Source organism: Ambystoma mexicanum, chromosome 1q (genome assembly GCF_040938575.1).
Source record: "Ambystoma mexicanum isolate Mex_15411 chromosome 1q, UKY_AmexF1_1, whole genome shotgun sequence".
NCBI classification, from domain to species: domain Eukaryota; kingdom Metazoa; phylum Chordata; class Amphibia; order Caudata; family Ambystomatidae; genus Ambystoma; species Ambystoma mexicanum.
This window is the reverse complement of record NC_090922.1, coordinates 916,925,895-916,942,729: the sequence shown is the minus strand read 5'-3', so window position 1 is coordinate 916,942,729 and position 16,835 is coordinate 916,925,895.

The following is a 16,835-nucleotide window of genomic DNA, read 5'->3' as shown; positions in this document are numbered from 1 at the left end:
TGTATCAGGACAGACTCCTGTGTGCAGGAAGGGGGGTGCACAAGGGAACAACACGGGGGGACTACAGAGGGTGGGGGATGGCCTGTTGGGACAGAGGGTGTAAACACATGTTGGTGCATGCTTACCTGCTGTCTTAGCAGGGGGTCGGACCCTGGATCCTGCTGGTCCGGACAGGTCCAAACAGCAATAGGCCTTTTCTTTGACTGCCCTTCACTTTGGACACCGGGGCGAGAGACGCCCTTCATCTAAGAGTTAAGAGCAGGAAGGAAGAGGCAGGGCTAAGAAGGTGGGCAGGGCTTAGGTCAGGTGACCTAGATCCACTTACACCTGCCCCCCAGCTGCAAAGGAAAAGAGGCTGGAGGGCTCCATAAGTAGGGAAAAGAGCGGCAAGCAGGAAGGCACCAGGTGGGTGGGGCTTGCTAAGTGGTGAAAAGGAGCGGCAAGCAGGAAGGCACCAGGTGGGCGGGGTTTAGGCCAGGTGACCTAGATCCACTTACACCTGCTCCCCAGCTGCAAAGGAAAAGAGGCTGGAGGGCTCCTTAAGTAGGGAAAAGAGCGGCAAGCAGGAAGGCACCAGGTGGGTGGGGCTTGCTAAGTGGTGAAAAGGAGCGGCAAGCAGGAAGGCACCAGGTGGGTGGGGCTTAGGCCAGGTGACCTAGATCCACTTATACCTGCTCCCCAGCTGCAAAGGAAATGAGGCTGGAGGGCACCTTAAGTAGGGAAAAGCGCAGCAAGCAGGAAGGCACCAGGTGGGCGGGGCTTGCTAAGTGGTGAAAAGGAGCGGCAAGCAGGAAGGCACCAGGTGGGCGGGGTTTAGGCCAGGTGACCTAGATCCACTTACACCTGCTCCCCAGCTGCAAAGGAAAAGAGGCTGGAAGGCTCCTTAAGTAGGGAAAAAAGCGGCAAGCAGGAAGGCACCAGGTGGGCGGGGCTTGCTAAGTGGTGAAAAGGAGTGGCAAGCAAGAAGGCACCAGGTGGGAAGGGCTTGCTAAGTGGTGAAAAGGAGCGGAAAGCAGGAAGGCACCAGGTGGGCGGGGTTTAGGCCAGGTGACCTAGATCCACTTACACCTGCTCCCAAGCTGCAAAGGAAAAGAGGCTGGAAGGCTCCTTAAGTGGGGAAAAAAGTGGCAAGCAGGAAGGCACCAGGTGGGCGGGGCTTAGGCCAGGTGACCTAGATCCGCTTACACCTGCTCCCCAGCTGCAAAGGAAAAGAGGCTGGAGGGCTCCTTAAGTAGGAAAAAGAGCAGCAAGCAGGAAGGCACCAGGTGGACAGGGCTTGCTAAGTGGTGAAAAGGAGCGGCAAGCAGGAAGGCACCAGGTGGGCGGGGCTTAGGCCAGGTGACCTAGATCCACTTACACCTGCTCCCCAGCTGCAAAGGAAAAGAGGCTGGAGGGCTCCTTAAGTAAGGAAAAGAGCGGCAAGCTGGTGGGCACCAGGTTGACGGGGCTTGCTAAGTGGTGAAAAGGAGCGGCAAGCAGGAAGGCACCAGGTGGGCGGGGCTTAGCCCAGGTGACCTAGATCCACTTACACCTGCTCCCCAGCTGCCAAGCAGGAAGGCACCAGGTGGACGTATTACGTGCAAAGTTCTTGGTCAGGTATCTTGGTGCTAGTTTGGCAAGACATTTGTGGGTAAGTGAAAGGGTTTTGAAGGTGATCCTTTGCTTACCCGATAGCCAATTCAAGTTATGTCTTACCTCAGATATATGTTGCGATCTGGGGATATTCAGTGCTGCCCTAATGACATTGTTTTGCAGAACTTGCTTTTTTTAATGTTCTCTTGACTGGTTCCAAGGTAAAGTGCATTACAGTAATCTGGAGAGCAAAAGGGGGCTCCAACCACATATGAACTTGGTGATAATACATTGCTATTTGTATGTCTTCTGATTTTTTCAAAATGAGTTACTTAACCATGCTTCAATAGTAAGCTTAGTATCCCTTAATTTGGTTAAGTTTAAATGTGGACTCAATCCATGTACATATCACTGGGCAACAATTTTAGCTCATGAATCTGCTTTATTGTTTCAGCAGATATTCTATTGCCTGTTTGCTAGGCGGACATCTTAAGTATAATTACTTCATTTATATAGAGATAAAAACATATTCAGCATAAAAATAAGCATGAATTTAGTACAAAACATTACAGACAATATTTGAATCATAAGTGTGCTAGTTCAGTGCACACATAAAGTATTGCATCCTATTTAGCAACCAACTCTTTATAGTGGTACAAAAGTGTGAAACAAAGCAAAAAGGCTAATAATCAAGTATTTTCTTGGTGTAATTTGGGGGGGATCATAACGTCTGAGGTGTCACATGTGAGGGGGGTTAAGGGTTGGTGTCCATTCTGGAGGGGCTTTCTGGGGGTGCTGTCCAGTCCGGGGGGGGCTGCCTGGGGGGGTGTCCATTCTGGAGGGGGCTGCCTGCGGGGGTGTCACATCGGTGAGGTTGGCTGTGGGGTGGTGTTAGTCTGGAGGGGGCTGCCTGGGTGGGTGTCACAGGTGAGGGGGGCTGGGGTGTGGTGTCCAGTCTGAAGGGGGCTGCCTGTAGGCCACCGTCCTGTCTGGAGGGGTCGGCCTGGGGGTGGGTTCCGGGTCTGGAGGGAGCTGCCTGGGGGTTGTCGATTCTGGAGGGGTCTGCCTCGGGGGTGTCACAGGTGAGGGGGGTAGGGGTGGTGTCCAGTCTGAAGGGGGCTGCCTCAGGGTTGGTGTCCAGTCTGGAGGGGGCTGCCTGGGGGGCCTGTCACAGGTGAGGGGGCCTGAGGGATGGTGTCAATTCTGGAGGGGGACGCCTGGGGGGTGCTGTCCTGCCTGAAGGGGGCTGCCCGGGCTTGCGAGGGAGGGCCTGAGTTTTCACAGGGGTGCAGCCTGGCCTTGCAAGGTGAGGCGCGCAATTTCACTGTGGTACAGTCTGGCTTTGTGAGGGAGGGCACATGATTTTGCAGGGGTACAGCCTGGGCTTGCGAGGGAGGTTCTTGCTTTTTGCAGGGCTGCAACCTGGGCTTGGAGGTGAGGTGCTACATTTTGTATGGGTGCAGCCTGTGTTTGCGAGGGAGGACCCGTGTTTTTTCTGGGTTGTAGCATGGGCTTGCGAGGTGAGGTGTGCGATTTTTCTGGGGTGCAGCCTGGGCTTGTGAGGTGAGGTGCACGATTTTGCTGGGTTACAGTCTGGCTTTGCGATGGAGGGTCTGTGTTTTCGCAGGGGTGCAGTCTGGGCATGTGAGGTGACGTGTGCGATTCTGCTGGGGTGCAATCTGGCTTTTCTAGGAAGGGCCCGTGTTTTGTCTGTGGTGCATCCTGGCTTGCAAGGTGAGGTGCACAATTTCGCTAGGGTGCAGCCTGAGCTTGCAAGGTGAAGCATGATTTCGCTGGGATGCAGCCTTGGCTTGCGAGGTGAGGCATACATTTTTGAAGGGGTACAGCATGGAGTCAAGGAGGGAGGGTCTTCCTTCTCACAGGTGTACTGGCTGGTGATTCAGGGGTGGATGCGGAGGCTTGTGCCTGGTATGGCCTCGAGCTTTCTTTTTGGTGTGCATGGGGGTATATTGTGGGTGTTCCTCACACAGCTTGTTTTTACTTGCGTGACAACTAGAAATGAGTTTTATAATCCATGAATATGCTGGGGGGTGCAATTTATTTTCTGCGCCACAGCTCGTGCTATGGTCCTCCTCGGCACGTGCCCTTGCACCATTTCTGCGCCTGATTCCAGGGCTCTATTTGTTCAACTTTTGTTCCCTTCTGTGCCAGTCTAGCTCCTGTGCAATACACACTGCCATCCATGGTGATGTATGTTTTCCTGTGCAGATCCAGAGACTTCAAATACAGTGCCTCAACAATCGTTCTTTTCACGCCCTCAAATTCATTACTTTGAGCCATAGTTCACACATTATCAGCTCCTTTGTTAAGCAAACTCCTGATAGCTGCAGTCAGCTCTGATAACCGTTGTACACATTTCGTGTAGTACTCGGCCAGACCTAAGAATGAACACACATCATTACAGTTGCTGGGCGTTGGGGAATCGACTTGGCCTGCAGGAGATGTGCTTTGTTGGTGATTTCCCTCAATTGTATGTTGTATCCAAACTTCTTGTATTATAAGCTTTCATTGTTTGTTTCTCAATGTTATACTTTTCAGAGTACATTGTCATGTATTTTGGATCCTCTGAATACATCAAAATGTCGTCTTGAAAATATGATAAATAACAATTCCTGTTTTATAATGAGTCTATCATTCTTAGGAACACAGATGCTGCTGATGAGAACTCAAACAGCATCAGTGTGAATTGGTAGGTGCCTGAAATTCCGATGATTGTACAGGTTCTAAGGTGCCATCTTTTATCATATTTTGTAACTATTCCTGCAACGCTGTTCTGATTGTGGCAGGAATTGGCCTAACCTTGTGTTTCCTTCAGAATTGCTCCTGCTTGCAATTGCATTTTTTTTCACATGGTTCTGCACTGAACCCACTGATTAAGAAACACTTTGAGGAATTTATACCTTGAAAATGAAGATTCTCCTGATCTTGTGGACAGCACTTGATCTGATGCATTTGGATCCAATTTGAAGCTTAATTGGGCTTGATTGTCCCATCCCTGCAACCTTGCATTTAATGTATCCGAGTAATCATATTCTGGCTTCTCCAAACACATTTGACTGCTGCTTTGGTTTGCATAATGTCACTTCCTGTTTCCCCATTATGTTTTTCTATCTATATATTGATAGTATGGTTATATCAGGCCCTTTGCCAGCAATTAGCATGGCCTCTTTGCCGTCCCTTTTTATTGTGCAATGTGTTGGTTCATGACCAAAGCGCAAATTGAAAAAAATGTTATCTATCAGGAATGCACACCAAATAATTCAAAATCGGGTAATCTGGGTAAAATCTGGCATGCATGTCCTTTCACTAGATATATAGAAATATTGTTGAAATTCCGTTCTGTTTTGATTGATAGATATTTTATTTCTATCGCGCTCATACACAAGTGTTTCGGAGTGCGACAAGGCAGGGGAGGGGAACAGGGGAGAACAAAAACAGCGATCTTACTAGGCCCAGTGACATTGCGAACGCGCAAGTGCATGGGAGAGGGGGGGGTAAAGTGCATGGAAGGAGGGAGAAGTGGAAAGTGCGAAGCCGAGGAGAAACAGATAAATTACAATAAATAATAAAGGCAACAAACAGTGGTAATACAGCCAGCAATTTGCAAGTGCTAGGTTTAAGGCAGCAGACATGGTAGGTCTGATAAGTGCAGGAAGAAAAAGAGGAGGGCTGTATGGGTACAGATACAGACCCCAGTGCAAGGGGTGGCCCGGAGGCAGTGCAGGAGGGTGGCAAGGTGAGCAGGTACCTGGGCCTGAAGGACAGAGGGTGGCCAGGTGCACAGTGCCAAGAGAGAACAGATCAGCAGGGGGGAGGGGGAGCGAAGGCAGAAGAAAAGAGGAAGGTCTTGAGGTGCTTCCGGAACCAAAGATGGTTCTCCTCAAGTTTTAGAGTGGCAGGGAGGCTATTCCAGAGGGAGGCCCCAGCCGAAGACATAGATCTACTCCCAGTTTGTTTCTTTGAAAAACGACTGACCCTGAGGGAGTTGGAGGTAGAGGAGCGAAGAGCTCGAGAGGGGAGGTATTTGCGGAGGGATAGCTGAAGGTATTTTGGACCCAGGCCCCAGAAAGCCTTGTGGGCAGTGCATAGGGTTTTGAATGTAATCCTTGCATCCACTGCGAGCCAGTGGAGAGATTTCAGAGCTGGAGAGATACCATCCCAGTGCTTGAGGCCAAGGACAAGTCTCGCAGTCCTGTTCTGGATTAGTTGCAGAGGGCGGAGAGTAGAGGCAGGTAGATTTAGAAAGTTGCTGTTACAATAGACCAAGCTAGAGAGAACCAGAGCATGGGATACCATGAGCTTCTGAGGGAAGGAGAAGAAAGGCAGAGTACCTCTGAGGAGGTGCAGTCAGATATTTGACTTTTTAGAGACCTCAGAGATGTGGGCGGAGAAGGAAAGGGTGGTGTCAAAGATGACCCCGAGGTTCTTAGCCTTGCAGGTGGGGGTAGAAGGAGGGCCAAGGGATTCCGGCCAGAGAGTGAGGAGAAAGGATGGTGAAGGTGTGCCGATGAGGAGGATCTCCGTCTTGCTGGCATTCAGACAAAGATCAATGGCGAACGCCAATCTTGAATGGCAGTTAGGCAATCAGAGATGAGGGAGAGGGGGTGGCAGAGGGCAGCCTGAAAATGAGTTCAGTGTTGTTGGTGTAGCACTGGAAATTTTAGCAGAAAGTGGCAATGCAGTGGGCAAGAGTTGCCATGTATTGATTGAAAAACCAGGGCGAGAGGTTAGACCCCTGGGGAACACCACAGGTAGAGAGGAAGATAGATGAAAGGAAGGACACAAGTAGGACCTGGGAGAGTCGATCTCAGAGGAAAGAGGGCAGCCAGGCCAGAGCCTGATCAGTGATACATAGGTTTTCACAGAGACGGTTGAGCAGGATGGTATGCTTGACCGTGTCGAAGGCAGAAGAGAGATCGAGGAGGATGAGGACACAGGGAAAGTTAGAGTCAAGGGTGGAGAGCAGATGTTCACAGATGTTCAGGAGAGCAGTTTTCGTGCTTCTGGCAGCTCAGAAGCCAGACTGGTGGTCATGGAGACAGCCAACAGAAGTGGAATGAAGGTTAAACTGAGAGATGGCCGACTTTTCCAGGAGTTTGCCAAGAAAGGGAGTAATGAGAATTGGGCAATAGTTAGCTGAACAAGAAGGATCAGCTGTGGGTTTCTTGAGAAGAGGATGCACAAAGGAGTGCTTCAGAGGGGAGGGGAAGGATCCTGAGGCAAAGGAGTGGTTGCAAAAATCAGCAAGGGCCAGAGCAAGGGTGTCAATGTGGTCTGTGATGGTTTTATAGGAACAGCGATGAACCTGTTTTGACGAGGCTTTCATAGATCGGACTTGTCTAGCGACCTCGTCAGGGGTGAAAAGAGGAAAGGACGAAAAGGAAGGTGGGAGGGTGGCTAAAGGAGAGTCAGCAAGCACAAATGGAGAGGGAGAGCAGAGGTATGGGTGGAGATGGTGGACAGGATGTCCTGGGTTTTGAATGAAGTGAGAGGCAAGGACATTGCAAAGAGCCTGGGAGGCAACAGGTGGGGTAGAGACTTCAGCAGGGTTGGCCAGCTCCTTGCAGATTTTAAAGTGTTCAGCCGAGTTGTTAGATGCCACAGAGACACGAGCTTGCATGTGGACTCTCTTCTTGGTGAGTACAGAGAGTTGGTATTGCCTTTGTAGCAGGCGACAGGCCAGTTTGTCAGAGGATGAACAGGAAGTCCTCCATTTCCTCTCAGCTGCCCTACACTTACGTTTAAGTGTAAATAGGTCAGAGTCATACCAGGAATTGCACTTGGCTTTGGACTTCAAACGGATCCTCGTGACAGGGGTGAGAATATCAAGCGTATCAGAAATTGAAGAGTAGAGCAGAGACAGGGCTGTGTCAGGATGTGAGACAGCCAAAGGTGGAGGGGGGGGGAGAAAGTGGCGTCAAAAGAGCCTCAACTGGCACACGCTTCATGGGCCAATGTCCGAGACGGTAGGTGGCAGTGTTGGGGTAGCCTTGGCCTGGGGGGGAGAGAGGGAGAGATGAGATGAGAGGAGGGAGTGATCGCTCCAGGAGAGAGGAGTGGTCAGAGGGATGGAGAGGGGGAGGTCAGAGGAGATCAAGACATCGAGTGTGTGCCCTGCAGAGTGAGTCGGGCCAGAGGGGAGGATGGACAGTGACAGGGAGTCGCAGTGGTCACGGAAGAGTACAGACGAGGAGCAAGGAGAGTCTAAATGTATATTTATGTCACCAAGGAGGAAGAGTTGAGTGGTAGAGGCCAGGAGGAAGGAGGAGAGGTCTGCCCACTCAGAGAGAATTGAGGTGATTTGACCAGGAGGCCGGTAGATGGTAACCACAGTAAGAGAATGGGTAGGCAAGAGAGAAACCCTACAGACAAGGCATTCAAAAGAGGAGTAGGTCTGAGTGGGAATGATAGAGGCAGGATTCCACTCAGGAAAGATCAGGGCTACCCCCCAACGGACCGGGAGGATGTGGGTGCTGAGAGGATCTTGTTGCCATCAGGGAGGAGAGTGTCAAAGCTTGTGACAGAGCTGGTCATGAACCATGTCTCAGTAAGACCAAGGACATCAAGGTCTAGTACTTCAAGGAGGTGGCAGATGTCAGAGGAGTGTGTGACAGCAGAGCGAGAGTTGAGAGTGGCAATGTGAAGAAGGTTGCCAGCCTTAAAGACTTTCCGGGGAGGGGTACAGATCAGAGGTACGTCCTGCGGAGGAGAAAGAGCCCTAGGAGGGGCAGAGGAGGAGGAGAGTGAGGGCAAAGTAGCTAAGGGGGAAGAGGAGGGGACAGCCGGAGATGAGAGGAAATTGATTAGGTGAGGGAAACACCTATCAAAGAGGAGGGGATTGGCCTGAGGGCCTTGGACCATGACAGTTCCATTTAGGTAGACATTAATGATGACTTTAGAGGAGTCACAGGAAGCCATGAGAACTTCCCAGCGAGTGCCACCATTAATGGGAGAGGAGGAGATAGGGCAGCGCACAAAGTCCATATGAGGAGTCCATAGATCTGGCAAAGGAACGACAAAGAGGATGTCGGTAAGGGTCTGTCTGGCAGAAGCATTGGAGTAGTTGTCGGCGATAGGAAGACCAGGGTTAGAGGCCAAGATATCCTTTTTGAACTTCTTCCTACCAGACTTAGTGAGAAGAGAAGGATAATCAATTGAGAAGCAATTGGAAAAGATGGGAGAAACAGAAAGCACCATTGGAGTGGAAGTGATGTGAGGATTGAGATACTGGAGGGGCTAAGGCAGGTAGGTGTGGGGCAAAAGAGAGTGGTGAGGTCACTGGGCTGGCAAGTTACAGAGAAGAAACAGTATACAAGCAAAATACAGAGAATTTCGCAATGGCCAGCAAGATTTGATTTTTTAGAACAAATCAAAAACAGCAAGATTTGTCTTTTTAGCACAAAGCAAAAACAGCAAGATTTGAATTTTTAGAACAAAGCAAAAACAGCAAGATTTGACTTTTTAGAACAAATCAAAAACAGCAAGATTTGAATTTTTAGCACAAAGCAAAAACAGCAAGATTTGACTTTTTCAATCTTAGAATCGGATGTTAGCAAAAGGTTTTAGGAAGCAACAAGCAGAAAGAACAGTAATAGTCAAAGGCAGGAGGAGTGAGTCCATAAGGAGGGAACTAACCCATAGTTCTGGAGGTGGCAAAGACAAGGCAGTCTGGATTTTTTAGAGGAGTGAGGTGGCAGCATCATTGTGGTTAAGGTGTAGGGAGGACCTCAATTAGTGTTCCGGAAGCAGACAGGGAGCAGACATGGGCCTTGGAAGTGGACCTTGGAAGTGGGCATTGGAAGTGGGCCTTGGAAGTGGGTCTTGGAAGTGAGCCTTGGAAGTGGGCCTTGGAAGGGGCCTTTGTTGAGAGGGCCGGCTGAAGCATGCCGGTCACTGATGGATGGAAGAAAACACTCAGCAAACAATGGGAGTGCAGCACAGGGAGAGGTGGTTCAGCACAGCCTGCCTACACAACAAATAAAACCACGGTTGCCATCTTGGAAGGGACAAAAACAGTCAAATAACCAGCAATAGAAGGGGAGAACTTGTGCTTTCAAAATAGCTAGGTAGCTCCAGGTATTAAAAAGCTCAAAAAATGGCTGCACGATGAAAATGCCAAATAAAACAGTCCTTTCCAACAATTTTATGCAAATTTCCTCTTTTTTTTCTTTGTTCTTTTTTTCAAATTTCATTTTTTTAGGTTCAATAATTCCCCTGGAGGTGCAGTAATGCACAGAAAGTGCACCAACCTAATGGAATGGTCAGCAGCCAGGCAGAAACTCAACATGTGCAGGAGAACAACAGATGACCAGGAGGGTGGAAACAGGACCTCACTCCCAGTGAGAAGCAGATGAAAGAGTTCTGTTCCATTATGTACAATTGAAATTATGGTTCCAAGACAGATGTTAACTCAGGAGCTCCAAATATGGTGTTTATGTAAGAGAGTAGGTCAGTTCGAGACTTTAAATTGCCTATCACTACATAGTGTAAAAACATTTGAAATGGAAAGTAATGTGTTCACGATTGTCCATAATCCTCTATCCATTTCTTCAGATTAATTTTCAAAGTTTATAATGAGCGATGAGCAGGTAATGTTAATATGTGCATTGATTAGGTGTATTATTAAATCATAAGAACTTTTAGGGGAAACATACTTTATGATTGTAAGTCATTAAATCTTTTTCTTTTTCTCTCACGAACTGGACATATTGGGCCTCATTTACAAAATGTTTAGCGGTGCTCAAAGTGACTTTGTGCCATAAAAGTACACTTTGTACTTTGCTAAAAACCAATTGCTGATTCACAGAACAGACTTTGCACTGGACCTTCCCACTTGTTGCTCTGAGCGGTGCAGCCTGTTTCACAGCACAGAAAACCAGTTATAGTTGAACGGAAGTTAAAGGCAAGGTGGTATAATACAGTGCAATATAAAGGTCTGCTATAGTTTTGACAGAGGACACATATTTATATTTTTTTGTTAAATGGCATATTATTGTACTGTAGCTTGATAATTGAGGTCTTTTGTACTATGGATTTGTGCAGTGCTAGAAGTAGTAACACACATAAGTCACTATGTAAGAAAAATACTTTTAAAATCACAAATGGAATATTGGAATAGGTGCTGCAGTGAAGCATATTTTGCTGCACAGAAAACTAGTTCGTGAAGTCATATTATAAGAAATGTGGTAAAGAATATTACTTTTGATGATGGAATGATGATCCTGTTGATTTTGGAAATAGAAATCTGTGAAGGTTTGTACAGCAGGTTGTGATAAAGCAGGACTAGCCAGCGCAAAGAAGAGAAAGGAGGCGAACATACAACATCCTCATTAAATGAAGAAAATGAGGAAGAACGAGGGAGTGGGGATGAATGCACTGTGCAAACAACAAACACGCCACATCAAGCGCTAAGTAACCCTACTCACAGAAGCTATTGCACAATTGTTTTGACTCCAAAGGAGGACGATCATCCCACGATCGTACCACCACCTGTTACCCATCACAAAGCGTAATGAAAGCTCATAAATAAAAGTGCAATGCAACCCCAATGCACATTCGATTGCCACAGCACTGGATCCTGCATTGCTAGAACTGATATTACTACACGCAACAATGAGGAGGAGGAGGGCCAGAATAGGCTATCCACGAACAACATTATTTGGAATGCCAGAAGAGGAGGTGCATGGAAAATACTGCTTCCTTTGCCATGTCACCAGAGACCTGGTCAGGTAGTGGGAGAATGACCCTATGCCACCCACCATGTGCTCACAGGCTGTGCCACCTCTTGTCAAAGTGCTATCAGCCTTACACTCTCAGCCACAGGATAATTCCAGTATACCAGAGCCATTGTGGGTGGTATATCACAGCCCACAAAAACAAGGTGCCTCCATCTGGTCTTGTGCTGCATCCTAGCCCGTGTGCATAGGCACATTCACATGCTATGCACACTGCAGGCAAGGCAGAGAGTATGCCAGCAATTCTATGCATTCGTACCATTTCCCTGCTCCTGGGAGCCATCCACTGCACCCATGTAGCAATGCAACCCCCTGAGACACAAAGCAGATTTATCACAACTGGAAGCATTGTCATTCCAACAATATGCAGGTGATCTGTGATGCCAAGGTGCACTTCATGTATTTAAATTTCAATTACCCAGGATGCACGCATTAAAGCTAAATGTTCTTTCATTCCTCCATGTATCAGACGCTTGCATCAGGAACCTTTGGAAAACAGCCAGCTCGTGCAGTCACCACACACAGAAACACAAGAAATTAGAATACATGCAATAAATAACCATTTGCTCCATTGCAGGGGACAGTGCATACACACCATCACCATTCCTGTTGACACCCATCAGGAAGCCAGCCACCTCAGGTGAGGTGCACTATGTCAAAGCACTTATAGCCACTAGGGGAATAGTGGAGTGCACATTCAGAATGCTTAAGTCACGCTTCTGCTCCCATCACCACTCAGGTGGTGTATTGCTATATGCACCCTCTGTAGCATGCAAAATCATTGTGGCATGTTGTGTCCTGCATAATATTGCCACAAGTCGTGGCATATCAGTAGAGCTGCAGGTGAGCTTCTGTCCTCATCCACAGGAACCACCCATTCCCTTTGCAAGCTAAATGGCACAGGAACAAGACACACACACGTACAAATCTACTTCAGATAAATAAGAGTAAACTCACATCCCTGATGACCTTCAATGATGCAATTGGGCTAATCCAACTTGCCCATAACAACACCCTGAGAATGTGCATCTTGGATTTCCAAACAGTGTGTGTCCCATAATGTTAAAAGTACACTTCCACCTCATTGATATCCTTGATATCAAATGCACATACCACGTCCACACTCATGTCAAGTTGGAACTAAATTATCCATGTCACATGCACAAAAAGCCTGATATTGCAAAGCTATCCCATGCCATGATGGTTCCATCACATGTGTTACCCTGAGTCCTACACAAGTAGAAAAATAATGTCTCACCTCACAACCATCTTGAAGCTGTTTCCCTCAGCACCATTTTAGCTGGATCTGCTCACCACCACTCACCACTCTCATGCACGTGCACCTCCAATGGTGAAAATCAACAGCAGCCCACCCACCTCCCCCATGCTTGTCTACGATACTCTCACATGTCCCTTTTCCAATCATGAAGATGTACACCGAATCTCCCAGAAAGCTATCTAGCAAATCACAGATTTCACCTACATAAAACATGATGTAAGTTTACACACCTCTCAATATCAATAGTCCTTGATCATATCAATTGGAACACAGCAGCAACATTAGACATGACACATGAGAAAGACATTTAGGCTTCCAACACCCACACCTCACCAGCAATACACTGCATACTCGACACATCACCCACATGCAAACGTGTCATCTGGATCATCCACTTACATGGGTTGTGAGAGTGAGGTGTTTTGCATGCATCATGGACACGGGTGGACTGAGAACCAAAAGAAGCCTCCGAAATAATTATCAGTGTGCCCGATATCACAGTTCTACAATAAGCCCAACCCTTTCTATGTGTGAAAATGTGGAAACATCACAAAAAGAGGCCCAGGATGCAGAGGCCTACAGGGAAATTACCATACTTTCCTGTGGGCAGGTCTACCCCTTATCATGTAGTGGCTAGTTGGGAGACAGCATTCAAGGCTGACATGACAAAAGTGAAAATGTAATGCCACACAAAAATGAAGCTACTGCATCAGCCCTCACCAAAAACATGTGCAAAGGAACATCCTGAGGAGACTGATTCCAAGCAGCATTTCGCAAGGTGGAACCAGTGACACAAAGCACATGCATAGCTGATCAAGGAGACATGCACACACACAATTATGTAAGACAACTGACATCTTCAGTGAAAGTGACCAACACCCAATCATCACCATATCACATGAATCATCCAAACCCTACTTGTGTCACACCATACCACTATTGGGATGCATATGTCACCAGCCATGGATATGATTGACAGTGGACAACCTTACCTGGAGGAACTGTTGTGCTGTGAATCCCTCACCACCTCCATCTAACACTGGGCATCCGCATTGTTGCTAAGAGGGTCAGTGTTTAGCAGGTGGAATAGAGACATTGCCGAAAGGGGTGTTGGAGGGTCCTCTCAATGAGTGTGGGCACCGGATGAGGCAAGATATCTAAAATGACATTGGACATTTGTTTGGACCAGCTAAAAGAGTGTGGCCCTCATTACGACCCTGGCGGATTTTTACCGCCATCGACGGACTTTCCGGCCATGGCGTAAAGTCTGTTTACGCCATGGCGGATGGTGGACTTACCGCCCCATTCCGAGGTCGGCGGGGCGGTAAGTCCCCATTGACCCATTTACCCTTCCCCATTCCCATTTCGGCCCCATAGGGTATAATGGGAGTGGGGAAGGAGTTAATTACGCCACCGTAAATTACGGTGGCGTAATTAACACCAAGGTCCCATAGCGCCATGGATTTTTACGCCCGCAAAAAGCGGGCAGAAAAATGACCATGGCGCTATGGGAACTCGTAGTTGGCGGTAAGGGGTCGGCGCAGCTAACGCTGGCGCAAACCCCTTACCGCCAGGGTCCTAATGAGGCCCTGTGTCTGACAGCCTGCAGATATACAAAGCAATGTTCAATGGAATGTTCACCTGTATGTGGGAGGCTGAAGCAGTCCACAAGACCACGTCAGTTGCCTCCACTGAGCATGGTCGCATGTCCAGTATCCCAGCTCGAGAATGTGCCCAGTACCGTTAGAAGTTGACTCACTGTCCTTGAGAGCACAATGTCCCTGAATGTGGACCAAAGATAATTATACCATCCACCCTGGATGAGGAGAAACAAATTAAAATACAGTGCACCTTGGACGAGGGTACGCAAAAGTATATAGTACACCTTGGACGGGTGTACAAATAAAACAAACAAAAAAAGAAAAAGAAAAAAAGAAAAATCTGACCACCCTGGAAGGGGGTGGGGGGATGACTAAAGAACAAAAATCCATGCCGCTCCATGGGCTCATGGACACCAAGGTGCATAAAGAAGGGGTGGTGTTTGCAAGAGGATAGGGGGTGTGGGGATATTGCAAATGGCATCACCTGCATGGTTCATTTGGAAGCCCATCCTATGGTGGATCCTGAGATGGTGTTCTGACCATGCAATTCCAAAGCCTGGTGCTCAATCACTACGGCCACCCATGAGAGGGGTGCATGCATGAGACCCCCAATTGCTACACAGTCCTGATGATGAATGTCATGAGTGGCAAAAGAGTTAATATGCATGCAGTCCCTTGATGTATCCAACTGCATGTTGAGAGATTGTCTCAAGGAATCCATCTCTTGGTGGTGGATGCCCTTATTGTAAACACTTCATCATGCAGAGATTGCCACAAGGAATATGCGTCTTGACGGTGGTATTCCCATGGGCCAACATCTCTGCATGCAAGCATTTGCTCAGAGAATCCACATCTTGATAAGTAAAATAAACATGCACATGATAATTAAAGATTTGAAAACCAGCACTGTCGCTTACCTATTGGGTCATCCGAGATTCATGGCGGACACAGCGTTCCCTATTTATTTTTGTCTGGTTTCTTACCATGCCCCTATACACCAGAAACATACCCCAACCAAAAACGAAAGGGAAATACTGTCTATTAATGAATAGACTCATCCCCTTTCAGTACCACAGGTAGAAAGCGTCACTTTAGCATTCCAAAGTTGTGTATTCAGTATCACTTCAGCAGTCCCCTGGGTGCTAATTAAGGTAATCAGTCCTTTTGTGTTTCAGTGCCTTGCTGGAGCCACAAAGCTAAAGATGAGCATCACCAAAAGGAGCATTTGAAAGTATGAGTAAAGACATTCTATTCTGACCTCACAATGATTTCATACATTCATAGTAAACTATTCTCCAGCCTTAGTTACTTGGGCCCTGCCCAACAACCAACACATATGAATGCACAAAAATACAAACTGTGCTGATACTGAACAGTTTAATTTCTTGTAATGTATTCCTTTCATGGTTTACACAAGCATCTTCCGTAGACAACAAAGAGAAGAAATGCAATAAAGAATTGATATACATATTTCAAAGTGTGTTTTTAATTTACAAAGGCCCTCATTACAACAGCGGCGATAACCAATGGCGCTATTAGCACCATGGTTGCTGCCAGTATTGTAACGAGTCCGCCATGGTGCAATGGGGAATTACCACCCCATTCCAAGGTTGGTGGGGCGGCAATTCCCCATGCACCATTGGCCCTTCCCCATTCCCATTTTTGCCCCATAGGGCTCAATGGGAATGGGGAAGGCGGTAATTACGGTACCGCAAATTGCAGTACCGTAATTACCTTCAAGGTCCCTTTGCGGGTCCCTACTTTAACGGCTGGTCCAGACCGGCCGTTAAGGTCAGGAGCCGCAACGGGACCTCGTAATTAGGCGGTAAGGGGTTAACGGTGCTGCAGCCTTTTACGGTGCCGTTAACCCCTTAGCGCCAGGGTCGTAATGAGGCCCAAAGGGTTTTTCTTGTCTACATAACTTGATTTATTAAAGATCAGCTCGCTATTCGGCTCTGGCCGAATACTTGTCCAACTATTCAGTATTCGGCGGAATACTTAAATCTACTATTCGGTACAACACTAGTTTGGTTAACTAATGTAACAGTGACAGCCCTCTTAAGAGTGAAGGCTTCCCTTGGCCCACATTAGCGCAATATGCTAAGTAGCTATATCTCTTGACTGTTTCACCTTTGTGTTGGTTTGATGTAGTGTGAGGGCTGAGTAGGTAGTTTAGCCATTACTCATCTGTATACTCCTTGAGGGGATAGTCATTTCATCACACTACTAGTAGTGCTACTACTATTACTACAACATGCATGCACAGCAGTTGCACTTTTTTGTGGCGATTCAGTGCATCTGTGTGATTGGTGTTATTATTACATCTGCATGTCTGCTCTATCCACTTCACATTTGAATGGCCTTTGTAAGCAAATGTATTGTACTATGTGGGATTCAGTGCATGTGGGTAACCTCTTTATTATTTGCAGATCAGTTAAGGTGACTATGTTAGGGAGAATTCTCTGTTTAGGCTGAATTTCCTAACCTAGTGAATCCCCCAGCAGCTTTGCTGGATTTCGGGAGTTTGTTTGTCTCCATCCTGCCAAGAGTGAGACTCTTTTTCTCCCACTCTTGGACATGTATGTGTGTAATTCCTTGGAATGTCAATGTGTTCTATGGGCTATGGGG